The sequence below is a fragment of the Melanerpes formicivorus genome, unplaced genomic scaffold, assembly GCF_026170545.1.
Source record: "Melanerpes formicivorus ecotype bairdi unplaced genomic scaffold, bMelFor1.0.p_v2 SCAF_16, whole genome shotgun sequence".
NCBI lineage: Eukaryota > Metazoa > Chordata > Aves > Piciformes > Picidae > Melanerpes > Melanerpes formicivorus.
The window spans coordinates 243,160-269,544 of record NW_027142368.1 but is presented as its reverse complement, the minus strand read 5'-3'; the positions used below and the strand labels follow the sequence as shown (position 1 = coordinate 269,544).

General features: G+C 57.4%; 1 protein-coding gene across 3 annotated transcripts in view; it reads right to left on the bottom strand.

The window, feature by feature from the left end:
* The window catches only part of TSPAN4 (tetraspanin 4), a 628,454-nt gene that overhangs the window by 380,418 nt on the left and 221,651 nt on the right, over positions 1–26,385 (bottom strand). For all 3 annotated transcript variants that reach the window (XM_068147771.1, XM_068147773.1, XM_068147772.1), the window contains one exon: positions 10,550–10,631. The gene's annotated coding sequence lies outside the window, so the exon portion shown is untranslated. The remainder of the gene's footprint in view (positions 1–10,549; positions 10,632–26,385) is intronic.

The following is a 26,385-nucleotide window of genomic DNA, read 5'->3' as shown; positions in this document are numbered from 1 at the left end:
CAGAGGGGAGCAGCACCCAGACAGAGGGGAGCAGCATCCAGACAGGTGAACAGCATCCAAACAGGGGTGAGCAGCATCCAGGCAGAGGGGAGCAGCACCCAGACAGAGGGGAGCAGCATCCAGACAGGTGAACAGCATCCAAACAGGGGTGAGCAGCACTTCTTCTGCTCAGTTTTGACTCTTCTTTCTCTGCCCATGGTCCTAGCTGCAGCACAGCTGAGGGCTAGAGACCTCACAAAGAGCTGTGGGAGCTGCTCTGGGGCTTTTGTGGGGGCTGAGTCTCTACCATTTGACCCCCAGCTGAGCCACAGCAGCAATCCTGGAGTGACAGCAGAGCTCCCAGGTTCAGCAGTCAGAGCCTGCAGGCAGGCACCAACCATTCACAGGCCAGTGAGTGGCTGTGACACATGGCAGCCTCTGAGTGATGAAGGCCAAGTTCTCAGCTGAAGCCAGCTGGGACAGGGGGGCAGGGAAGCCAGCAGAGCTCCAGCTCTGAAGAGCAGGGAGCAAGAGTCACCAAACTAGGCTGGTACATTAACAGCTACTCATTTTAACTTCATCAGGACCCTGCAGCCTCTCCCTGCATTCTCTCCTCTGTTTCCACTCCCTTCAATCCTATTGTCCTCTCCCTTTGCCTTTTCCCAGTCTTCCATTAGAACAAAGAACCACAGAAGTGTGGGGGTTAGAAGGGACCTACAAAGCACCACAGAAGTGTGGGGGTTAGCAGGGACCTCTGGACATCACCTTGTCCAACCCTCCTGCTAAAGCAGGTGTGCCTACATCAAGGATCACATCCAGGGGAGTTTGAAAGTCAATGGCATCCTGGCCTGCATCAGGAAGAGTGTGGCCAGCAGGAGCAGGGAGGTCATTCTGCCCCAGTACACTGCACTGGTTAGGCCACACCTTGACTCCTGTGTCCAGTTCTGGGCCCCTCAGGTTAGGAAAGATGTTGAGATGCTGGAAGGTGTCCAGAGAAGGGCAACAAAGTTGGTGAGGGGTTTGGAACACAGCCCTGTGAGGAGAGGCTGAGGGAGCTGGGGTTGCTTAGCCTGGAGAAGAGGAGGCTCAGGGGAGACCTTCTTGCTCTCTACAACTCCCTGAAGGGTGGTTGTAGCAGGCAAAGGTTGGTCTCTTCTACCAGGCAACCAGCACCAGAACAAGAGGACACAGTCTCAGCCTGTGCCAGAGGAGGTTTAGGCTGGAAGTGAGAAGGAAGTCTTACACAGAGAGAGAGAGATTGGCCATTGGGATGTGCTGCCCAGGGAGGTGGTGGAGTCCCCATCCCTGGAGGTGTTCAGGAGGAGACTTGATAGGGTGCTTGGTGCCATGGGTTAGTTGATTAGGTGGTGTTGGATGATGGATTGGACTTGGTGATCTTGAAGGTCTCTTCCAACCTGCTCTATTCTATTCTATTGAAAGTCCCCAGAGAAGGAGACTCCACAACCTCTCTGGGCAGCCTGCTCCAGGCCTCCAGCAGCCTCACACCAAACAACTTTCTCCTCCTGCTCAGCTCCAACCTCCTGGCTGCCACTCTGTGCCCCTTGCTGTCCCTTGTGCTGTCCCTGGGCACCACTCAGTAGAGTCTGGCCCCAGCCTCTTGCCCCCCACAGCTCCTTTAGCTCTTGCTGAGCATTGCTCAGCTGCCTTCTGGGGCTGCTCTGCTGCAGGCTCTCAGCCCCAGGGCTCTCAGCCTTTGCTGCTCCCAGAGCTGCTCCAGGTCCCTCAGCAGCTCTGCAGCCTCCCCTGGGCTCTGGAGCTAATGGAGGTTAGTTTCCTGTCTCTCTTGAGCTGGGGAGCCCAGAACTGCACACAATAGGTGAGGCTTCACAGGGGCAGTGCAGAGTGGGAGGAGAAGCTGCCCTGCCCTGCTGGCCACCCCAGGAGACCATTTGCCTTTCTGTCCAGCAGTGCAGGCTGCTGGCTCAGGCATGCCCCATCCCCTCAGCTCTTGCTTCATGCAATGCAGTGACAGCCTCCCCTCCTCTCCTCAGCCAGCTATCCTTGCCTGACTTCAGAGATGTTTCCACATTTAAACCCAACTGTGATGAAAGAGAGGGAGGCAAGGGGTGGGAGTGGTGTGGAGCCAGCAGACAGACAGAGTGCTCCAAGCTGGGGTAGGCATTTTTAGCTGCAGCCTGTTTGCTTCTGCTAGCTTCAGTAACGTGAAAGCTCTGGGGCCCTCAATTCAAGAAGGGCTTTGAGATACCTGAACGTGACAGGAACAGGGCAGGGCTGGCCACAGCAACCCCAGGCAGGGCTACAGGCTGGGGGCAGAGTGGCTGAGAGCAGCCAGGCAGAGAGGGACCTGGGGGTGCTGATTGACAGCTGCCTGAACAGGAGCCTGCAGTGTGCCCAGGGGGCCAGGAGGGCCAAGGGCATCCTGGCCTGCAGCAGGGACAGTGTGGCCAGCAGGAGCAGGGAAGTTATTGTGCCCTGTGCTCAGCACTGCTGAGGCCACACCTTGAGTCCTGTGTCCAGTTCTGGGCTCCTCAGGTTAGGAAGGAGGTTGAGTTGCTGGAAGGCATCCAGAGAAGGGCAACAAAGCTGGGGAGGGGTCTGGAGCACAGCCCTGTGAGGAGAGGCTGAGGGAGCTGGGGTTGCTTAGCCTGGAGAAGAGGAGGCTCAGGGGAGACCTTCTTGCTCTCTACAACTCCCTGAAGGGAGGTTGGAGCCAGGTGGGGGTTGGTCTCTTCTCCCAGGCAGCCAGCACCAGAACAAGAGGACACAGTCTCAAGCTGTGCCAGGGGAGGTTTAGGCTGGAGGTGAGGAGAAAGTTCTCCCCAGCAAGAGAGATTGGCCATTGGGATGTGCTGCCCAGGGAGGTGGTGGAGTCCCCATCCCTGGAGGTGTTCAAGAGGGGATTGGATGTGGCACTTGGAGCCATGGTTGAGCTGTCAGGGGGTGTTGGGTGACAGCTTGGACTTGGTGATCTCTGAGGTTTTTCCAACCTTATTGAGTCTCTGATGCTATGAAAGGGCTCAGCTCAGAACCTGATGTGGATTGGGGACACTGAGGTCTCTCAAGCAAGCAGGGAAGGACATTGGGGACACTCTGAGCTCCCTCAAGCAAGCAGGGAGGTATAGCAGTGGTGCCAGCCTCTAACCATGGTACATTGGGGACACTCTGAGCTCCCTCAAGCAAGCAGGGAAGGACATTGGGGACACTCTGAGCTCCCTCAAGCAAGCAGGGAGGTACAGCAGTGATGCCAGCCTCTAACCATGGTACATTGGGGACACTCTGAGCTCCCTCAGGCAAGCAGGGAAGGACATTGGGGACACTCTGAGCTCCCTCAAGCAAGCAGGGAGGTACAGCAGTGATGCCAACCTCTGACCATGGTACATTGGGGACACTCTGAGCTCCCTCAGGCAAGCAGGGAGGTACAGCAGTGATGCCAACCTCTAACCATGGTACATTGGGGACACTCTGAGCTCCCTCAAGCAAGCAGGGAGGTACAGCAGTGATGCCAACCTCTAACCATGGTTGGTCCTGGCATGCTCAGAAATTACTCAAAGCAGCCACAGGAGCATGAATGCCTCCAAGTGGATTCAAGAGTTCATCTTCCAGCTCTCCTGTCCTCCCAGAGGATTACAGCAATATAATTAACCTAAAAGAGGAGAAGCCCAGGAGGAGGGAGATGTTAGGCTGCTCATACAGACAAAACTTTCCAATCAAATTCCCTTTCCCCTGCAGCTTTGCTCATTTAGGTTCAAGTCTTTACCTGCTGCATAGGTCACTGCTGCCACAGCCTGTGATGAATCACAGGAGGCAGTGGGCTGGAAGGGACCTTAGACATCATCTAGTGGTAAACATCAAACTTTTTCACTGTGAGGGTGCTGGAGACCTGGAGCAGGCTGCCCAGAGAGGTTGTGGGGTCTGTGCCTCTAGGGACATTCAAAACCTACCTGGATGCATTCCTGTGTGATCTGCCCTAGGTGATCCTGCTCTGGTAAGGGAGGTTGGACTCCAGAGGTCCCTTCCAGAACCTAACATTCTGTGATTGAGTGTGGGATTCCAGCCCCCTGCCATGGGCAGGGACACCTCCCACCAGCCCAGCTTGCTCAGGGCCTCATCCAACCTGGCCTCAGACATCTCCAGGGAGGGGGCAGCTACATCTTCCAGTGTCTCTCCACCCTCTCCCTGTATAGAAGGCAGCAGAGGAGAAAAAGTACTCACTGCATTGAGGGGAAAGAGAGATAGACAGAGGCAGAGCTCCTCACCTCACACACCCTGGCATGTTCCACACACATTAAACCCATTAGCACCTCCTTCAATCATACTTCTGGAGTTTAAAGACCACCTTGTACCTAGCCCAGAGAAGCAGGGCAAAGCCAGCTCAGACAGCAGCTGCCCTTCTAGCACTCCACAGGCTGCATCCATGCAGCCAAGTGTTTCCCATAGAGCCCTTGCCTCAAAGCTGCAGAGGAGCTCTGGTCAGTCACTCAGGCAGCTGAAGAGGGGAGGAACAAGGTTCTTCCTCTTCCTCCCTCTGCAGCTGCTGAGAAGGCAGCAGCAGGAGTCAGGACTTTTTCAGTACCCCAGAGACATGCAGCCTGCTGAGCACCTGGAAGAGGAGCCCCCAGACTTCAGGAATCAGGAGTTAGCCAAGCTGGGAACTTTGACCTCCTCCTCCTAGGATACGATAGGATAGGACAGGACAGGATAGGATAGGACAGGATAGAATAGAATAGACCTTCAAGATCATCCAGTCCAACCTACCATCCAACACCACCTAATCAACTAACCCATGGCACCAAGCACCCTATCAAGTCTCCTCCTGAACACCTCCAGGGATGGGGACTCCACCACCTCCCTGGGCAGCACATTCCCATGGCCAATCTCTCTCTCTGTGTAGAATTTCCTCCTAACCTCCAGCCTAAACCTCCCCTGGCACAGCTTGAGACTGTGTCCTCTTGTTCTGGTGCTGGCTGCCTGGGAGCAGAGCCCAACCCCCACCTGGCTCCAACCTCCCTGCAGGGAGTTGCAGAGAGCAAGAAGGTCTCCCCTGAGCTTTCTCTTCCCCAGGCTAAGCAACCCCAGCTCCCTCAGCCTCTCCTCACAGGGCTGTGCTCCAGACCCCTCCCCAGCTTTCTTGCCCTTCTCTGGACACCTTCCAGCAGCTCAACCTCCTTCCTAACCTGAGGGGCCCAGAACTGGACACAGGACTCAAGGTGTGGCCTAAGCAGTGCAGTGTACAGGGGCAGAATGACCTCCCTGCTCCTGCTGGCCACACTCTTCCTGATGCAGGCCAGGATGCCATTGGCCTTCTTGGCTACCTGGGCACACTGCAGGCTCCTGTTCAGCCTACCATCAACCAGCACCCCCAGGTCCCTCTCTGCCTGGCTGCTCTCAGCCACTCTGACCCCAGCCTGTAGCACTGCCTGGGGTTGTTGTGGCCAATGTGCAGCACCTGGCACTTGGATGTGTTCAACCTCCTGCCCTTGGCCTCTGCCCATCTGTCCAGCCTGCCCAGGTCCCTCTGCAGAGCCCTTCCTGCCCTCTAACTGACCAACTCCTGCCCCCAGCTTGGTGTCAGCTGCAGATTTGCTGATGTCTGACTCAATGCCCTCTTCCAGATCATCAATGAAGATGTTAAAGAGCACAGGGCCCAGCACTGCTCCCTGGGGCACACCACTGGTGCCTGGCTGCCAGCTGGCTGTGGCACCATTCACCACCACTCTCTGGGCTCAGCCTCCAGCCAGCTCCATGCAGCAGCCTCTCCAACCACAGGAGGCTCTTCCTGGATGCAGGCTCTTTATCCACTCCAAGCTGCTATTGTCAGCACTGCTTTCAGGAGCCTGGCTTTATCTTTTTATCACTGCTGCTACAAGACAGCCTGACTGCACTGAACATGTTTGCAAAGGAATCAGCTGACCCTGACCAGAAGTGCTGACACCAGTCTGGATTGAAAACAAACACAAGCAAAGGCACCCTGGCTGCAGGCAGTGCGTGCTGCCTGCACTGCTGACAACTGCTGCCCCTCAGGGGGCTCTTGAAGCTCAACAAGGTCAAGTACAAGGTCAGGACAGCCCCCAGGTATCAATCCAGGCTGGAACACAGGCAGGTGGAGAAGGACTTGGGGGTGCAAAGCTGGAAAGGAGCCAACAGTGAGTGCTGCCAGCCCAGCCCCAGCCTGTCCTGGGCTGATCCCCAGCAGCAGGGGCAGGGAGGGGATTCTGCCTCTCTGCTGTGCTCTGCTCAGACCCCCCCCTGCAGTGCTGGGGCAGCTCTGGAGCCCTCAGCACAGCCAGGGAGCTGCTGGAGCAGGGCCCGGGGTGGCCACAGCAGTGCTGGAAGCAGGAGCTGTTTAGTTTGGAGAAAAGGAGGCTGAGGGAGAGCTCATTGCTCTCTGCAGCTCCCTGAGAGGAGGCTGCAGGGAGCTGGGGGTTGGGCTCTGCTCTCTGGTCTCAGGTGACAGGTACAAAGAGGAAATGGCCTGAAGTTGTGCCAGGGCCAATTGGTCAGCTTGGAGATTAGGAAACTTCCCTTACTGCCAGAGTGGTCAGGGATTGGCACAGCCTGCCCAGGGAGGTGGTGGAGTCCCCATGGCTGGAGGTGTTCAAGAAGAATGGAATGGAATGGAATGGAATGGAATGGAATGGAATGGAATGGAATGGAATGGAATGGAATGGAATGGAATGGAATGGAATGGAATGGAATGGAATGGAATGGAATGGAAGAGGCCACAGTAATGCTGGCAGGGCTGGAAGCCCTCTGCTGGGAGGCCAGGCTGAGAGAGGTGGCATTGGGCAGCCTGGAGAGGAGAAGCCCTGGCTAGGGCTCCCTCCCTCCCTCCCAGAAGGACATTGAGGGGCTAGAGAAGTCCAGTGAAGGGCTACAAAGCTGGGGAAGGGAGCAGAGGGCTGGGGAGGAGCAACTGTGAGGGAGCTGGGGCTGTTTAGTTTGGACAAAAGGAGGCTGAGGGAGACCTCATTGCTCTCTGCAGCTCCCTGAGAGGAGGCTGCAATGAGCTGGGGGTTGGGCTCTGCTCCCCAGTCTCAGGTGATGGAAGGAGAGGAACTGGCCTGGAATTGTGCCAGGAGAGGGTCAGGTTGGAGAGAAGGAAAAATGTCTTTGGTGTCAGAGTGGTCAGGGCCTGGCAGAGGCTGCCCAGGGAGGTGGTGGAGTCCCCATGGCTGGAGGTGCTCCAGAGCCCTGTGGCCATGGCACCTGGGTCCATGGTGGGGCTGGGCTGGATGCTCTTCAAAGGCTTTTCCAAGCCAAACCATTCTGTGCCTCTGTGATGTCACATGTCAGAGGAAGGCTGTGCAGGGCTTAGAACTGCTTTGTGGTCTGGGGGGGTTGAGGGGGGGGGATAAGCAGCTTACCACAGCCCCTGGGATGCAGCCTGCAAGCCAACCTAAATCTCCTGAGCAGCTTTTTGTCCCAGCCAGCAGCCCAGAGCTGAGGCTCCAGGCTGGGAGCTCATGTTTCACAGGAGAGAAAAGAATGAACTGAAAGGAGCTCCTGAATTTCCTCCTTAGCATTTCAGCCTCCTCAAGGGGAAGAAGCCAACACCTCCCTCCTGCAGCAGATAGCTCAAACAAAATGTCAGAGCCCTGCAGAAAGGAGCTGCTCAAGATAACAGGATATAGCTCTGGGGCTGCCATTGATTGCATTCCTCCCTGCAGTTCACAGTCTCACAGAATCACCAAGGTTGGAAGACACCTCAAGGATCATCAGGTCCAAGCTGTCACCACAGAGCTCATGACTAAACCATGGCACCAAGTGCCACATCCAATCCCCTCTTGAACACCTCCAGGGATGGGGACTCCACCACCTCCCTGGGCAGCACATCCCAATGGCTAACAACTCTCTCTGGGAAGAACTTTCTCCTCACCTCCAGCCTAAACCTCCCCTGGCACAGCTTGAGACTGTGTCCTCTTGTTCTGGTGCTGGCTGCCTGGAGGCTGAGCCCAGAGAGTGATGGTGAATGGTGCCACAGCCAGCTGGCAGCCAGGCACCAGTGGTGTGCCCCAGGGAGCAGTGCTGGGCCCTGTGCTCTTTAACATCTTCACTGATGATCTGGAGGAGGGCATTGAGTCCATCAGCAGTAAATTTGCAGCTGACAGCAAGCTGGGGGCAGGAGTTGATCTGCTGGAGGGTAGAGAGGCTCTGCAGAGGGACCTTGCCAGGCTGGACAGATGGGCAGAGGCCAAGGGCAGGAGATTGAACACATCCAAGTGCCAGGTGCTGCACAGCAACCCCAGGCAGTGCAACAGGCTGAGGTCAGAGTGGCTGAGAGCAGCCAGGCAGAGAGGGACCTGGGGGTGCTGGTTGATGGTAGGCTGAACATGAGCCTGCAGTGTGCCCAGGCAGCCAAGAAGGCCAAGGGCATCCTGGCCTGCATCAGGAAGAGTGTGGCCAGCAGGAGCAGGGAGGTCATTCTGCCCCTGGACACTGCAGTGGTTAGGCCACACCTTGAGTCCTGTGTCCAGTTCTGGGCTCCTCAGGTTAGGAAGGACATTGAGAGACTTGAAGGTGTCCAGAGAAGGGCAAGAAAGCTGGGGAGGGGTCTGGAGCACAGCCCTGTGAGGAGAGGCTGAGGGAGCTGGGGTTGCTTAGCCTGGAGAAGAGGAGGCTCAGGGGAGACCTTCTTGCTCTCTGCAACTCCCTGCAGGGAGGCTGTAGCCAGGTGGGGGTTGGGCTCTTCTCCCAGGCAGCCAGCACCAGAACAAGAGGACACAGTCTCAAGCTGTGCCAGGGGAGGTTTAGGCTGGAGGTGAGGAAGAAATTCTTCCCATCAAGAGAGATTGGCCATGGGAATGTGCTGCCCAGGGAGGTGGTGGAGTCCCCATCCCTGGAGGTGTTTAGGCAGAGCCTGGCTGAGGCACTTGGTGCCATGGTTGAGTTGATCAGATGGTGCTGGGTGAGAGGTTGGACTTGATGATCTCTGAGGTCTTTTCCAACCTGCTTAATTCTGCAGTCTATTCTATTTCAGGGCTGTGTGTCAGCTCCCAGTGACACTGCAGCTGAGACACCAACTCCAGAGGTGAAACTCACTCCTGGTGCATCACTGGAAGCACAAACCCTCACAGTGTCCATAGCCACAGTCACTCCCTGCCAGCCCAAGCAGATATCCTCAGCACTCATTCATGATTCACCAGGAACCCTTCAACCACAGACTGGGGGTGTGGGGAGGGAAAGCTCAGCCCTTAATGTGTGATAACCACCTCAGCAGACTCAGTATCAGCACTGCCAGCAGAGAAACAGATTTGGGTTGGTTCTTGCTCCACCCTGCATGCTCCACAGGGCAGTGCTGTAGGGCTGAGGGAGCAAGCAGGGCCCTAAGAGCTGGGTCCTCTAAAGTGCAGCACATGAAGAAGCCTCCTGCTCTCCTCCAGTCCTTGCCACTGGAAGCTCTGCCTGAGTTAAATATATCAGCACCCCAAAGCAACACCATCCTCACAGGCAAGGCAGGAAACTGGGTCAGGGCAGCTGCTAGCAGCCTGTGCTTGCTGCAGCTCCTTGGCCTCAGCCCCTTCACAGACTCACTCCCCAAATAAAACCAGGCAGGGAAGGTTGCTCAAGCTTGGAGAGGGAAACTGAGAAGACAAAACAAATCTGCAACCTCAAACTGCTGGAGAGGGTCCTGGACACACCAGGAGACCCCAGCCCCAGCAGCAGCCTGCCCACACCAGGAGACCCCAGCCCCAGCAGCAGCCTGCCCAGGCCAGGAGACCCCAGCCCCAGCAGCAGCCTGCCCACACCAGGAGACCCCAGCCCCAGCAGCAGCCTGCCCACACCAGGAGACCCCAGCCCCAGCAGCAGCCTGCCCAGGCCAGGAGACCCCAGCCCCAGCCCCAGCCTGCCCACACCAGGAGACCCCAGCCCCAGCAGCAGCCTGCCCACACCAGGAGACCCCAGCCCCAGCAGCAGCCTGCCCAGGCCAGGAGACCCCAGCCCCAGCAGCAGCCTGCCCAGAGCAGGAGACCCCAGCCCCAGCAGCAGCCTGCCCAGAGCAGGAGACCCCAGCCCCAGCAGCAGCCTGCCCAGAGCAGGAGACCCCAGCCCCAGCAGCAGACAGCCCACACCAGGAGACCCCAGCCCCAGCAGCAGCCTGCCCAGAGCAGGAGACCCCAGCCCCAGCAGCAGCCTGCCCAGAGCAGGAGACCCCAGCCCCAGCCCCAGCCTGCCCACACCAGGAGACCCCAGCCCCAGCCCCAGCCTGCCCACACCAGGAGACCCCAGCCCCAGCAGCAGCCTGCCCACACCAGGAGACCCCAGCCCCAGCAGCAGCCTGCCCAGGCCAGGAGACCCCAGCCCCAGCCTGCCCAGAGCAGGAGACCCCAGCCCCAGCCTGCCCACACCAGGAGACCCCAGCCCCAGCAGCAGGAGACCCCAGCCCCAGCCTTCCCAGGCCAGGAGACCCCAGCCCCAGCCAGCAGCATCTCTGCTCCCAGCCTGCTGCACTGCATTAATCTCAGGAGCCTCTGCAGGTTGCCTTCTCTCCCCTTCTTTACCACCCAGTTCAATGCAACTATCTGCTCAGAACTTCCTTTGAGAGCAATCCATCAATCAATCAATCAATCAATCAGAGGCATTCACCTACCTGAGGCAGGAGGGGAAGCTCAGACCACCTGCTGTGAGCCCAGCTGAGAGATTTGCTTCTCCCCAAGCAGCAAAGCAGGAACCTGCAAGAGAGGAAGCCCTGTGTCAGAAGGACATCTTCCCCAGCAGACATGGACAGCAAACCCCTCTGGTTGTGTCTCCTGGGAAGCAGGAAGGGATCCCCTCTCTGGCTGGGCTACAGGCACTGGAATGACAGCTGGCAGAGGAGAACCTGGAGAGGTGGTCCCAGGCTGCAGCAGGGGGAGAGGAACGTGGCAGTGCACAAACCCCAGAGCCTGACTCATGAAGTCCCCAGCATGGCAACACCTGTGGGCAGCAGCAGGGACAGAGAGCATGGAGCAGCTCTGGAGCCCTCAGCACAGCCAGGGAGCTGCTGGAGCAGGGCCAGAGGAGGCCACAGCAGTGCTGGCAGGGCTGGAAGCCCTCTGCTGGGAGGCCAGGCTGAGAGAGTTGGCCTTGGGCAGCCTGCAGAGGAGAAGGCTGCAGGAGACCTTCTGGTGGCCTTGCAGTGCTCCAAGGGCTGAGCAGAGAGCTGGGGACAGAGGTTGGAGCAGGGCCTGTTGGGCCAGGCCAAGGGGGGATGGTTGGAACTGCAAGAGGGAGATGGAGAGTGGAGAGAAGGAGAAATGTTTGGTGCTGAGGATGGGGAGAGCCTGGCCCAGGCTGCCAGAGAGGTGGAGCTGCCCCATGGCTGGCAGCAGTGCAGGGCAGGTTGTGTGGGGCTGGGAGCAGCCTGCTCTGCTTGGGGCTGTCCCTGGGGGCTGCAGGGGGCTGGGCTGGGGGAGCCTGAGAGGTCCCTTCCAGCCCAAAGCAGTTTGGGTTTCTATGGAGGAGAGATCACATTCTCCAGCTGATGGGACCAAGCTCCTCAATCTCAGTGGGACTCCAGCTCCCTCTGCCATGGGCACTGCTGAACATCTCACACAGTGGCTTTGCCCTCAGGCCCACATTCAGGCATCTCATTGGAGCAGGGCAGCATCAGAAGCTTCTCTGCATAACCTGAACCCTTCTAACAGTCTCACAGTATCACCAAGGTTGGAAGAGACCTCAGAGATCATCAAGTCCAACCTCTCACCCAGCACCATCTGATCAACTCAACCATGGCACCAAGTGCCACATCCAGGCTCTTCCTAAACACCTCCAGGGATGGGGACTCCACCACCTCCCTGGGCAGCACATCCCAATGGCTAACAACTCTCTCTGGGAAGAACTTTCTCCTCACCTCCAGCCTAAACTTCCCCTGGCACAGCTTGAGTGTGTGAGTGCTGAGCCCAGGAGCAGGCTGCCCAGAGAGGTTGTGGAGTTCTCTTTCTGTTGAGGCTTTCAAAAGCCTCCTGGATGCCTTCCTGTGCAGACTGCCCTGGGTGACCCTGCTCTGGCAGGGGGGTTGGACTGGAGGATCTCTGGAGGTCCCTTCTGACCTCTGATGTCCTGTGATTCTATGAGATCCAACCATCCTGCTCAGGCAGTGTCACCAAGAGACAGCTGCCCAGAGAGCTTTTAAAGATCCCCAGGAATGGAGAGTCTACAACCCCTCTGGGAAACCTGCTCCAGTGGCTCCACCACCCTCAGAGGAAATCAGTTTTCATCCATGTTCAGCCAGAACATCTTCCAGGTTGTGCCTCTGGTCACCACCGGAAAGAGTCTGCCTCCAACTTCCTTCACCCCCTCCCTTCAGCTATCTACATACATTGATAAGGTCCCCATGACCTTCCTCTTCTCCATGCTGAATAGTCCCAGCTCTCTCTCAGCACCTCACCTGCAAAGACAGGCTCCAAGAGTTGGGGCTGCTCAGCCTGCAGAAGAGAAGGCTCCAGGGAAACCTTAGAGTTGTATTCTCTGTCTGAAGGGGACCTACAGGAATGTTGGGGAGGGACTGGTCAGAAGGGAGAGGATTCTGCCCCTTTATTCAGCTCTGCTGAGACCCCCACCTGGAGCTCTGGGGCCAGCTCTGGAGCCTCTGTGCCAGGAAGGCTCTGGAGGGGCTGGAAGGTGTCCAGAGCAGGGCCAGGAGGAGGAGCAGAGGGCTGGAGCTGCTCTGCTCTGCAGACAGCCTGAGAGAGTTGGGGTTGTGCAGGCTGGAGAGGAGAAGGCTCCCAGGAGACCTTCTGGTGGCCTTCCAGGAGCTGCAGGGGGCTCCAAGCAAGCTGGGGAGGGACTTTGGAGGGTGTCAGGGAGGGATAGGACTGGGGGTGATGGAGCAGAACTAGAAGTGGGGAGCTTGAGATTGGCTGTGAGGAAGAAGTTGTTGGCCAGGAGGGTGGTGAGAGCCTGGCCCAGGCTGCCCAGGGAGGTGGTGGAAGCCTCCTGCCTGGAGGTGTTTGCAGCCAGGCTGGAGGTGGCTGTGAGCAACCTGCTGTGGTGTGAGGTGTCCCTGCCCATGGCAGGGGGTTGGGGCTGGCTGAGCCTTGAGCTCCCTTCCAGCCCTGCCAGCTCTGTGGTTCTATGGCAGGGACCTCAGAGGATCATCCAAGCCCAACACCCCTGTCAGAGGAGGCTCATCTAGAGCAGGTCACACAGGAGCACATCCAGGAGGGGTTTGACTGTCTCCAGAGAAGGAGACTTCAGTCCCTTCACTTCATTCTAAGACTCACATATAAATTCCTGCAACTTCTGCACTACCCAAGAAGTCTTCTGACAGCCCCCAGGGCCCTTGGCAGGTGCTGATGTTAGACCACCCTGCTGTCAGTGGTGCCCAGTGACAGGACAAGGGGTAATGGGCACAAACTGGGACATGAGATGGTGTTGGGTGAGAGGTTGGACTTGATGATCTTGAAGCTCTTTTCCAACCTGGTTAATTCTATCCTTACAAGAAGTTCCATCTTCATGAGGGTGCCAGAGCCCTGGGGCACACTCCCCAGAGAGGTTGGTGGAGTTTCCATCTCTGGGGACACTCAAAACCCACCTGGATGTGCTCCTGTGTGACCTCATCTAGGTGAGCCTGCCTTGGCAGGGGGTTTGAACTTGATGCTCTCCAGAAGGTGCCTTCCACCCCCTGCAGTTCTGTGACTCTGTGACTCCATTCCCATGCAAAGCTCCAGGGAACCTCCACCCTGCCAGCTTGCTGCCAGCAGGTCCTAGTGAAGAGCTGGCTTGGTGACACTTCCCCTCTTCCAGGAGAGCACAGGACTTGACAGCAAGTGATCTCTCAAGTGCTATGGCTCTGCTCAGCTCTGCCCATGCTCCTCACCCTTCATCACCCCAATTATGGGCTGGCTGAAAGCCTTTGAAGGGAAAGCTTTTAAGTGGAGACTCTTGGAAGGAGGACTTCAAGAGGCTTTTGTGGCAGTGCAGCCGTTGCCATCGTTATGAGGGCAGGATTAGTGCAGCTGGACCGATGGAAGCCATCAGGAATGGACAATCAGGCCTTCAGCCTAATCCTCAAAGACGAGACACTTAGAGATCCAACAGCAGGGAGATCAGAGAGTGATTTAACTCTTTCACAAAGGCCTACAGGGCCTTTGAGGATTGTTTTCCCAGGGGGCTTTCCTTGCCTTCCACTCAGAGCCATCCAACAGAGAGAACTTCAAACACCTGCTTCAAGTGGAGAGGATGACACAGGTTTGATCCAAGCAGGGAGGCAGCAGGAGAGCAGAAGTGGCTGCTCAGCACTCCCAGCTCCTACTTGGGGAGGGGAAAAACCAAATACCTAAGTGAAGGCCACGTGTTCTAATTGCTGAAGGAATGAGAGAGGCTAATTAGATGGGAGAGAAGAAACCAGGCCATGCCTTCCCATCTCAGCACACTCCCAAGCCAGGAGAGGTGCTGGGGAGGGAAACAACCACCCCGATCATTCTGTCACCTAAATGAAACAGTTCAAGTGGAGCAGCAGCAGATCTTTCAAGTGAGAAGAGAAGGAAGCCCAGGCACCACTGGTTGCCCTGCTGTGTCCCTGCCCACTTCTGAACACTTCTGCTGCTCCAGACAGAAAGGCTGCAGCTGGCACAGAGCTTGCACGACACAGAAGCTGCTGTCAGAGGTTCACAGCTTGGAAGGGAGCCTCAGAGGGCATCTTGTGCAACCCCCCTGCAGGCAGCAGGGACAGCTCCAGCCAGACCAGGCTGCCCAGGGACACAGCCAGGCTGAGCTCGAATGGCTCCAGGGATGGAGCCTCAACCACCTCCCTGGGCAGCCTGTGCCAGAGTCTCCCCAGCCTCCCTGGGCAGAACTCCCTCCTGATGGCCAGCCTAACTCTGCCCTGCTCCAGTTCCAAACCCTTGCCCCTTGGCCTATCCCCACAGCCCCTCCTGAGCAGTCTCTCCCCAGCCTGCCTGGAGGTCCCTTTCAGATATCGAAATGCAGCTCTGAGGTCTCCCCAGAGCCTTCTCTTCTCCAGACTGAACAGCCCCAACTCCCTCAGTCTGTCCCCACAGCAGAGGTTCTCCAGCCCTCTGAGCATCTTTCTGGCCTCCTCTGGACCCTCTCCATCATGGCCATGTCTTTGCATTGGGGGTTCCATATCTGGAGGTCTCCCCAGAGCAGAGCAGAGGGGCAGGATCCCCTCTCTCCATCTCTGGCCACACTGCTTTGGCTGCAGCCCAGGCTGCCCTTGGCCTTCTGTGCTGCCAGTGCCCATTGCTGGCTCCTGGCAGCTTCTTCCCCAGCAGCACCCCCAGGTCCTTCCCTGCAGGGCTGCTCTCAATCTCCTCACCCCCAGCATGGATTGCTATCAAGGTTTGGTTGCCCTAATTTAGGTGCAGGACCTTGCACTTTGCCTTACTGAACCTCAGGAGGCTTTCCCCAGCCCATTCAAGGCAGAGCTGTGGTGCTGAGGGACCTTTAGCTTCCCAGCCTTGACAGAGTTAGAGAGTGATTGGACTTGGAGACCTCAAAGGGCTTTTCCAACCAACCCAGTTGTATGACTCTTGATGAATCAAGGGCCTCACCAGGACAAATGAGGAAACTCCAGGCCTGGCAGCGTGACCTCAGTGCCAGGGAAAGTGATGGAGCAGATTATCCTGGGGGCAATAACTGCACCTGAAGGATGGCCAAGGGCTCAGGCCCAGCCAGCATGGATTTAGGAAGGGCAGGTCCTGCCTCTCCAACCTGAGCTCCTTCACTGCCCAGGTGACTGCCTGGGGGCTGTGGGGCAGGCTGTGGATGTGGTCTGCCTGGACCTCAGCAAGGCCTTGGACACCATCCCCCACAGCAAACTCCTGGCCAAGCTGTCAGCCCCTGGCTGGGACAGCAGCTCTCTGAGCTGGGTTAGGAACTGGCTGGAGGCTGAGCCCAGAGAGTGGTGGTGAATGGTGCCACAGCCAGCTGGCAGCCAGGCACCAGTGGTGTGCCCCAGGGAGCAGTGCTGGGCCCTGTGCTCTTTAACATCTTCACTGATGATCTGGAGGAGGGCATTGAGTCCATCAGCAGTAAATTTGCAGATGACAGCAAGCTGGGGGCAGATGTTGGTCAGTTAGAGGGCAGAAGGGCTCTGCAGAGGGACCTTGCCAGGCTGGACAGATGGGCAGAGGCCAACAGGATGGCATTCAACAAATCCAAGTGCCAGGTTCTGCACTTTGGCCACAGCAATCCCAGGCAGAGCTACAGGCTGGGGTCAGAGTGGCTGAGAGCAGCCAGGCACAGAGGGACCTGGGGGTGCTGGTTGACAGCTGCCTGAACAGGAGCCAGCAGTGTGCCCAGGGGAACAAGAAGGCCAAGGGCATCCTGGCCTGCATCAGGAAGAGTGTGGCCAGCAGGAGCAGGGAGGTCATTGTGCCCTGTGCTCAGCACTGGTTAGGCCACACCTGGAGTCCTGTGTCCAGTTCTGGGCTCCTCAGTTTAAGAAGGACATTGAGAGACTTGAAGGTGTCCAGAGAAGGGCAACAAAGCTGGGGAGGGGTCTGGAGCACAGCCCTGTGAGGAGAGGCTGAGGGAGCTGGGGTTGCTTAGCCTGGAGAAGAGGAGGCTCAGGGGAGACCTTCTTGCTCTCTCCAACTCCCTGCAGGGAGGTTGGAGCCAGGTGGGGGTTGGGCTCTTCTCCCAGGCACCCAGCACCAGAACAAGAGGACACACTTTCCAGCTGTGCCAGGGGAGGTTTAGGCTGGAGGGGAGGAGAAAGTTCTTCACCAAGCGAGTCATTGGTCATTGGGATGTGCTGCCCAGGGAGGTGGTGGAGTCCCCATCCCTGGAGGTGTTCAAGAGGGGATTGGATGTGGCACTTGGTGCCATGGTTTAGTCATGAGGTCTGTGGTGACAGCTTGGACTTGGTGATCTTTGAGGTCTCTTCCAACCTTGATGATACTGTGAGACTCTGAGTCCTTAATTTCCTTCCCAGCTTTTCCCAGCAAGCAGAATTCCACTTTCAAGGGGCAAAAGCAGCACAACCAACTACAACTGCAGGACAATTAAGCTCAGAGGAGTTTTTTTCTAGCTCCTGCCTTGTTTCTCCTGCCTTATATATCACTTCATCCAGCTTGAGTTATAGCCTTAGAGACCTCCACAACTTTAAACTCCTGTGCTGTAAATCCTTCAGCACTTTAGGATGGAGATCTCAACACAGAGACACAACTGACCAGGCACAGAACCCAGAAATCAATCCTGGGCTACTGCCTGCAGCTGAGGAGCAGCTCCACTGCCCCCCTAATCAAGTGGCTCTGCAGGCAACATGCCTGAGCTGGCTTCTTCCCTTCTCAGGAGTTTTAATCCCTTTGGTTTATGAGCTTATTTTTTTCTCATCTACCAGAAAACCAGAGGAGTGGAAGCAGCCATTGGGGGGCACAGATCCTGGCTGGCTGAGGAATGGCCCAAGAACAGCCTGGAGAAGAAGGCCTTGGGGGTGTCAGCTGGTGACAAACTCCCCAGGAGCCAGCACTGGTCCCTGGCAGCCCAGAGCCAGCTGAGTGCTGAGCTGCAGCCAGAGCAGGGAGAGCAGCAGCACAGGGAGGGGATTCTGCCCCTCTGCTCTGCTCTGCTCAGCCCCCACCTGCAGCACTGCCTCCAGCTCTGGGGCCCCCAGCACAAGGAGGACCTGGAGCTGCTGGAGAGGCTCCAGAGGAGGCCTCCAAGGTGAGCAGAGGCTGCAGAACCTCCCCTGTGGGGCCAGGCTGGGAGAGCTGGGGCTGTGCAGCCTGGAGAAGAGAAGGCTGCAGGGAGACCTCAGAGCAGCCTTGCAGTGCCTGAAGGGCTCCAGGAGAGCTGGGGAGGGACTCTGGACAAGGGCTGAGGAACAATGGCTTTGAGCTGGGAGAGAGGAGACTGAGAGTGGAGAGGAGGAAGAAATTGTTGAGAGTGAGGCTGGGGAGACTCTGGCACAGGCTGCCCAGGGAGGCTGTGGCTGCCTCCTGCCTGGAGGGGTTCAGGGCCAGGCTGGATGAGGCCTTGAGCAAGCTGGGCTGGTGGGAGGTGTCCCTGCCCAGGGCAGGGGCTTGGAGCTGGCTGAGCTTTGAGCTCCCTTCCATCCCAACCCATTCCATGAACCTCTCAGAACTGTACAAACCACACTGGCTCCAGCAGGATATTGACCACAAAAGTTCTGCCTTCAGCTTTCCTCCTTACACTTTCAAAGGGCAGCAAACCCAAGATCCCTTTGCTGTCACCACCCTGATGCTCTGCCAGCTCCTTGCTCTGGCTGGTGGCTGCTCCCTGAGGTTAACTCACACTGCTGCAGACAACAAGCTCAAAGCCCAGGCAGCTTCAGGCTTCCTTGACATCAATCACTCTGTGGACCTTTCAAACTGCTCCAGAAGTTCCCTTTCAACAAAAAAATGAAGCCTCTGAGCTTCTGCTTGTGTGTTTAGTGTGTGTTTAGTGTGTGTTTAGTGTGTGTTTAGTGTGTGTTTAGTGTGTGTTTAGTGTGTGTTTAGTGTGTGTTTAGTGTGTGTTTAGTGTGTGTTTAGTGTGTGTTTAGTGTGTGTTTAGTGTGTGTTTAGTGTGTGTTTAGTGTGTGTTTAGTGTGTGTTTAGTGTGTGTTTAGTGTGTGTTTAGTGTGTGTTTAGTGTGCCCAGCCCAAGCTAAAGCAGCAGAGATTGGAGATGTGAGGTCAAACCAAAGTGATCCTGGCCCCATCCTTTCCTTGGGGCTTGTATTAAATTCTGCCTCTCCTGGGTGGAAGCAAGCACTGAAAAAAATTCTTTGGCTAGATAAATGCAAAGGCTTTATTTAATACCACTGAGCTCAATCCTTTCTTTAATACTCTGAACTAACATCCTGGGAAGATGCTCAGCTGATTTGGGGTTTGCTTTCCTGTGGGTATCAGAACCTCAGAAGCATTGCTTGAAATGCAGAGCCAGGGCTGGCACCCAAACACATCCAGTCAGCCTAGGACCACTGATAGTGCCTTGAGAAGCCTGGCACAAAGGCTTCAGGAGCCACTGCTCTTCAGCAGCCACTCCTGCTGCTGCTGAGGCAAGCTCAGGTGCCAGGGGGAAGAAGCAAACAGCAGCCCAAGTGCAACCCAGCCAGCCAAAGGGCAGTGGGGGTAAGGGCAAGGTCAAAGAGAGCAGATGAAACCAATGACCAGGCTCTGAAGGCAGCTCACAGGGCACTCTGTCTCCTGGGAGGGAAGGCACTCCTAGCTCACGGCCTCCCCTGAGCACAGACCCCTCTGAGGCTCCACTCCACAGGTCCCCACACTCCCCTTTCCAAGCCCCACCCTGCCCATGGAGAGCCAAGATTCAGCCTTGGCCAAGACTGAGGATTAAGAGCAGGTCTGAGCCAGCTCAGGGGGACAGTCAGGGAACTGAAAGGAGTGATGAACACTCCAGACCTGGATCCTGAAAGATCTGGGCAAGGCAAAGCCCCAGGCCTTGCCCTTGCAGCTGGAGAGGAGCTCGAAGTGGCAGCACCTGGCAGCAGGTCCCACCTGGGAGCACGTTTTGAAGCCACAGGGATGCTGCAGCAGCACCAGCACACTCTCCACAGCCAGACCATCATCACCTCCTCACCCCCCTCGATGCCTGGAGGCTCCTCACCAAGAGCTGGCTTCTCAGAAAACAAATGTGAAACAAGTGCTGGCAGAGGGCAGGCTCCAGGCTGCAGCAGGCTTCAAACCAGGGCCATGGGAGTGTGCTGCCCAGGGAGGTGGTGGAGTCCCCATCCCTGGAGGTGTTGAGGAAGAGCCTGGCTGAGGCACTTGGTGCCATTACCATGGTTGAGTTGATCAGCTGGTGCTGGGTGAGAGGTTGGACTCAGTGATCTCAAAGGTCTATTCCAAGGTGGTTAATTCTGCTCTATTCTGCAGGCCCTGGTGAAACCTTTCCATCCAGCATTATTCACACAATCACAGAATCAATGAGGTTGGAAAAGACCTCAGAGATCAAGTCCAACCTATCATCCAACACCTCATGACAACTCAACTGTGGCACCAAGTGCCACATCCAATCCCCTCTTGAACACCTCCAGGGATGGGGACTCCACCACCTCCCTGGGCAGCACATCCCAATGGCTAACAACTCTCTCTGGGAAGAACTTTCTCCTCCCCTCCAGCCTAAACCTCCCCTGGCACAGCTGGAGACTGTGTCCTCTTGTTCTGGGGCTGGGTGCCTGGGAGAAGAGCCCAACCCCCACCTGGCTCCAACCTCCCTTCAGGGAGTTGCAGAGAGCAAGAAGGTCTCCCCTGAGCCTCCTCTTCTGCAGGCTAAGCAACCCCAGCTCCCTCAGCCTCTCCTCACAGGGCTGTGCTCCAGACCCCTCCCCAGCTTTCTTGCCCTTCTCTGGACACCTTCCAGCAGCTCAACCTCCTTCCTAACCTGAGGAGCCCAGAACTGGACACAGGACTCAAGGTGTGGCCTAAGCAGTGCTGAGCACAGGGCACAATGACCTCCCTGCTCCTGCTGGCCACACTGCTCCTGATGCAGGCCAGGATGCCATTGGCCTTCTTGTTCCCCTGGGCACACTGCTGGCTCATGTTCAGGCAGCTGTCAATCAGCACCCCCAGGTCTCTCTCTGTTTGGCAGCTCTCAGCCACTCTGCCCCCAGCTCTGCCTGGGGTTGTTGTGGCCAAAGTGCAGCTCCTGGCACTTGGGCTTGCTGAATAATTCACTGGACTGTTTCCAGCTGAAGGGGATGTGGGGAACCATGGACAAAATGCTTCTACCAGCAAGGGAGAGAGTTGTGAATTCTGGCACTGCTGTTGCAAAAGTGACTCTTAAAGAAGCCTCTTTGGTGTAAAACCTTGGCTGCTCACTGCCAACACACCACACACACTCCCCAGGCTCTTGGAGGAGCCCACAGGGTGCTGCCTGCAGACAGCCTCATCTCCAGTGCCTCCTAACAGCAGACAGCTTTAAGCCTGAGGTATCCAAACTCAGTTGGGTCTGGAATCCCCCCAGGCATGGCATCCTGGGGATGATTTTTGCCTCCTCTCTCTATTCTCTCCTTGCTCTCTGCAGAGATCCTCAGGGATCACATTTCTCTTCTCCCCATCTCCTGGAGCACCAGAGCAGAAAGAGAGAGGGACTGCACCTTCTCCCTTTCCCTTGACACAAACCCATCTCCTTTTGTTGGGCTGCATGGCATCAGAAGGCTGCAGCCTCCTCTTGGCTAAGGAAGGGCAGGAGTGATGAGCTTCACCAGCTCGCCAATCCAACACAGCCAGCCAAATATGCTCCCCCTTGCCCTGCCTGTCAGACATTGGCACAGAGATCATTTGTGACAATGCTGCACCAGGGATTGCTCCAAAGCAAAGATGATCAGAGCTGAGGCTGGAAAGCTCATGACCCAAAGAAGAAATTGCAGCAGCTGGAAGAGAGATGCAGCACCGTGGGGAACAGGACAGTGCTGGCTGGTGCCACCCAGCTCTGTCCTCAAGGAACTCATGCAGCTGAAGCATTCCAGAGAAAGGAGCCATATTTCCCAGAGCCCCAGCATGGAAGAGACCTCTGGAGACCATCCAGCCCAGTCCCTGCCCCAGCAGGGCACCCCCAGCAGCTTGCCCAGGAGCAAAATGCCCAGGGGGGTTGGAAGGGACCTCTGGAGCTCACCCAGTCCAACCCCTGCCCCAGCAGGGCACCCCCAGCAGCTTGCCCAGCAGCACAATGCCCAGGGGGGGTTGGAAGCTCTCCACAGCAGGAGACTCCACAACCTCTCTGGGCAGCCTGCTCCAGGCCTCCAGCAGCCTCACACCAAACAACTTTCTCCTCCTGCTCAGCTCCAACCTCCTGGCTGCCACTCTGTGCCCCTTGCTGTCCCTTGTGCTGTCCCTGGGCACCACTGGGCAGAGCCTGGCCCCAGCCTCTTGCCCCCCACAGCTCCTTTAGCTCTTGCTGAGCATTGCTCAGCTGCCCTCTGGGGCTGCTCTGCTGCAGGCTCTCAGCCCCAGGGCTCTCAGCCTTTGCTGCTCCCAGAGCTGCTCCAGGCCCCTCAGCAGCTCTGCAGCCTCCCCTGGGCTCCCTCCAGCAGGTCTCTGTCCCTCTGGAACTGGGGAGCCCAGGACTGTTCTCAGTGCTCCAGCTGAGGCCTCACCAGGGCAGAGTAGAGGGGGAGGCAAACCTCTCTTGCCTTCCTGGCCACACTCTTCTCCATGCCCCCCAGGATGCCATTGGCCTTCCTGGCCATGAGGGCACACTGCTGGCTCATGGGGAGCTCCCCAGCTTGCTCCCCAGCAGCACTCCCAGCTCCTTCTCCTCAGAGCTGCTCCCCAGCAGGTTCCCCTCCCCTCTCCTGCTGCAGGAGGTTGCTCCTCACCAGGTACAGGGCTCTGCACTGACCCTTGTGAAACTCCCTGAGGTTCCTCTCTGTCCAACCTTCCTTACTCATGGCAAATGAACCAAAGCAGCACTCCATACACTGACAGAGTGCTTGAGGCTTGGAAGAGATCTTAAAGCTAAGCCAGCTCCTAGAACTGGACCCAGCACTGCAGATGTGGCCTCACTGGGACAGAGCAGAGGGGTAGGAGAACCTCTCCTCACAGGGCTGTGCTCCAGACCCCTCCCCAGCTTTCTTGCCCTTCTCTGGACACCTTCCAGCAGCTCAACCTCCTTCCTAACCTGAGGAGCCCAGAACTGGACACAGGACTCAAGGTGTGGCCTCAGCAGTGCTGAGCACAGGGCACAATGACCTCCCTGCTCCTGCTGGCCACACTGTTCCTGATGCAGGCCAGGATGCCATTGGCCTTCTTGGCCCCCTGGGCACACTGCAGGCTCATGTTCAGGCAGCTGTCAATCAGCACCCCCAGGTCCCTCTCTGTTTGGCAGCTCTCAGCCACTCTGCCCCCAGCCTGTAGCTCTGCCTGGGGTTGCTGTGGCCAAAGTGCAGCCCCTGGCACTTGGACTTGTTGAATGCCATCCTGTTGGCCTCTGCCCATCTGTCCAGCCTGGCAAGGTCCCTCTGCAGAGCCTCTCTACCCTCCAGCAGATCAACTCCTGCCCCCAGCTTGCTGTCAGCTGCACATTTACTGCTGATGGACTCAATGCCCTCCTCCAGATCATCAATGAAGATGTTAAAGAGCACAGGGCCCAGCACTGCTCCCTGGGGCACACCACTGGTGCCTGGCTGCCAGCTGGCTGTGGCACCATTCACCACCACTCTCTGGGCTCAGCCTCCAGCCAGTTCCTAACCCAGCTCAGAGAGCTGCTGTCCCAGCCAGGGGCTGACAGCTTGGCCAGGAGTTTGCTGTGGGGGATGGTGTCCAAGGCCTTGCTGAGGTCCAGGCAGACCACATCCACAGCCTGCCCCACAGCCCCCAGGCAGTCACCTGGGCATAGGAGGAGCTCAGGTTGGTGGGGCAGGCTTCTCTGTGTCATTCCAGGGCAGGGCAGGGCAGGGAAGGGAAGGGCAGAGGTTGGAAGAAACCTTCAAGATCACTGTGACAAGGCAAGGCAGGCAAACCCTGCCCTCCAGCATCTGACTTCAGGTACAAAAGTGAGAACAAGGGAGAGCAGCCCAGGAGCACAGCTGCCCTCCTCTCAGCTCTCCCTGGCAGCTCAGCTGCTGTGATTCACCCCCAGCAGCAGCAGCAGGGCAAGGATAAAGTGAGCAGGAATCCCCTGAGCACCAAGTCCCAGCCTGTTCAGGAGCTGCCAGGGAATGTCTCTGTGAAATGAAGGAGCTGTGATGCTCTCTACCTGTGCCTGGAGGACAGCCTCCTGGCTGACTGATGAGAAAGGTTCCATCCTCCTAGCTGCAGTTGGGCTTTTGGTGCCCTGGGACTAGGCACAAGCATTCAGGACACAGAATTCCAGCCTGGGTTTGGCTGCCCATTTGTCACAGCTGCATAGATTGAATTGGGTTGGAAGGGACCCTCAGAGGTCGTTTTGTCCAACCATCCCCCCCCCCTGCAGTGAGCAGGCACAGCTCCAAGGCTTGTAATGACAGGACAAAGGGGCAAGGGCTTGAAACTGGAGCAGGGGAGATTCAGGTTGGACATCAGGAGGCACAAGGAGGGTGGGGAGGCAGAGGAACAGGCTGGCTAGGCACTTAGAGCTCTCAGAGGGAGCAGGACACTGAGCAGTGCTGAGGCACTTTGGGAAATGACACAGCCATCTCAGCTCAGTTTTCTAAGCCTTAAAAGCATCTTGAGGCTGAGAGAAAAAGGTAATCACAAAACACAGCAAGCACTCTCTGCTCCCTGCCAGCCCTCTCTGCAGCCTGCCACACACCCCTGCAGAAGCAGCTTTCAGCACAAGTCTAACACAGGAAGAAACTGTTGGGAGGGAGGCTGGGGAGGCTCTGGCACAGGCTGCCCAGGGAGGCTGTGGCTGCCTCCTGCCTGGAGGGGTTCAGGACCAGGCTGGATGAGGCCTTGAGCAGCCTGTGCTGGTTGGAGGTGTCCCTGCCCATGGCAGGGGCTTGGAGCTGGCTGAGCTTTGAGCTCCCTTCCCTCCCAACCCATTCATAGTATCATAGAATCAGTCAGGGTTGGAAGGGAGCACAAGGATCATCCAGTTCCAACCCCCCTGCCATGGGCAGGGACACCCCACACTAGATCAGCCTGGCCACAGCCTCAGCCAGCCTGGCCTTAAACACCTCCAGGGACAGGGCCCCAACCACCTCCCTGCACAACCCATTCCAGGGCTTCACCACTCTCCTGGGGAAGAACTTCCTCCTCCCCTCCAGCCTCAATCTCCCCACCTCCAGCTTCATTCCATTCCCCCTAGTCCTAGCACTGCCTGAGATCCTGAGCAGTCCCTCCCCAGCCTTCCTGGAGCCCCCTTCAGATCCTGGAAGGCCACAATGAGGTCACCTGGGAGCCTTCTCTTCTCCAGACTCAACAGCCCCAACTCCTTCAGTCTGTCCTCACAGGAGAGGTGCTCCAGCCCTCTGCTCATCCTCCTGGCCCTGCTCTGGACACCTTCCAGCCCCTCCAGATCCCTCTTGTCATAGGGGCTCCAGCACTGGAGGCAGTACTGCAGGTGGGGTCTCCCCAGAGCTGAGCAGAGGGGGAGAATCACCTCCCTTGCCCTGCTGGCCACACTTCTCCTGCTGCAGCCCAGGCTCTGCTTGGCTTTCTGGGCTGCAAGTGCACACTGAGAGCTCCTGCTGAGCTTCTCCTCCCCCAGCACCCCCAAGGCTCTCTCCTCAGGGCTGCTTTCCAGCCAGTCCCTGCCCAGCCTGCATTTGTGCCTGGCATTGCCTCCACCCAGCTGCAGGACCCTGCCCTTGCTCTGGTTGAACCTCCTGAGGTTGGCTTGTGCCCACCTCCAGCCTGTCCAGCTCCCTCTGGATGGATCCCTTCCCTCCAGCTGTCTGCTGCACCACACAGCTTGGTGTCATCAGCAACCCTGCTGAGGCTGCACTCAGTGCCACTGTCCCTGGCACCCACAGAGATGTTGAACAAGCCTGGGCCCAGGACTGATCCCTGAGGGACTCTGCTTGTCCCTGGCCTCCCCTGGGCCATGGAGCCATGGACAGCCACTCTCTGGGTGCAGCCCTCAAGCCAGTTCTGTATCCATCCAGTGCTCACCCATCACACCCATGTGTCACCAGCCTGGAGCCCAGGATGTGCTGTGGGACAGTGTGGAAGGCTGTGCTCAGCTCCAGGCAAACGACATCAGCTGCTCTCCCCTCAGCTATTGATGTTGTCACCTGCTCAGGGAAGGCCACCAGGTTGGTCAGGCAGGATTTGCCCTTGGGGAAGCCATGCTGACTGTTCCCAATCACCTCTTCACTATTCTTCTGAGTCATTCTGTGATTCCATGAAGTGGATTCAGCAGCAGACTGCCAAACACCACCAGGCAGCAGCAACTTCAGCACAATGCCTCTGGAGCCCTCATCCTGCCCAGGTGCTGAATATTTCAAGCCTGTGGGGCCGTGTCTTTGATTGCTCTCATTCAGCACAGCCGGGAAGGAGCAATTGCTGCTGCTGCTCAGCCTGGGCTGAAGCTTTGTCCCCTCAGTACCTGCAGGAGCAGTGCTTGGGTTGAAGTGCCCTCCCCCAAGCCAAGATTTCTCCTTAGCAGCTCTAGGAAAGGACACTGCATTTGTCCTGGGCTGAAGACACTGGCACAGGTTGCCCAGGGAGGCTGTGGCTGCCTCCTGCCTGGAGGGGTTCAGGACCAGGCTGGATGAGGCCCTGAGCAGCCTGTGCTGGTGGGAGGTGTCCCTGCCCATGGCAGGGGCTTGGAGCTGGCTGAGCTTTGAGCTCCCTTCCCTCCCAACCCATTCATAGCATCATAGAATCAGTCAGGGTTGGAAGGGAGCACAAGGATCAGCCAGTTCCAACCCCCCTGCCATGGGCAGGGACACCCCACACTAGATCAGCCTGGCCACAGCCTCAGCCAGCCTGGCCTTAAACACCTCCAGGGACAGGGCCCCAACCACCTCCCTGCACAACCCATTCCAGGGCTTCACCACTCTCCTGGGGAACAACTTCCTCCTCCCCTCCAGCCTCAATCTCCCCACCTCCAGCTTCATTCTATTCCCCCTAGTCCTATCACTCCCTCA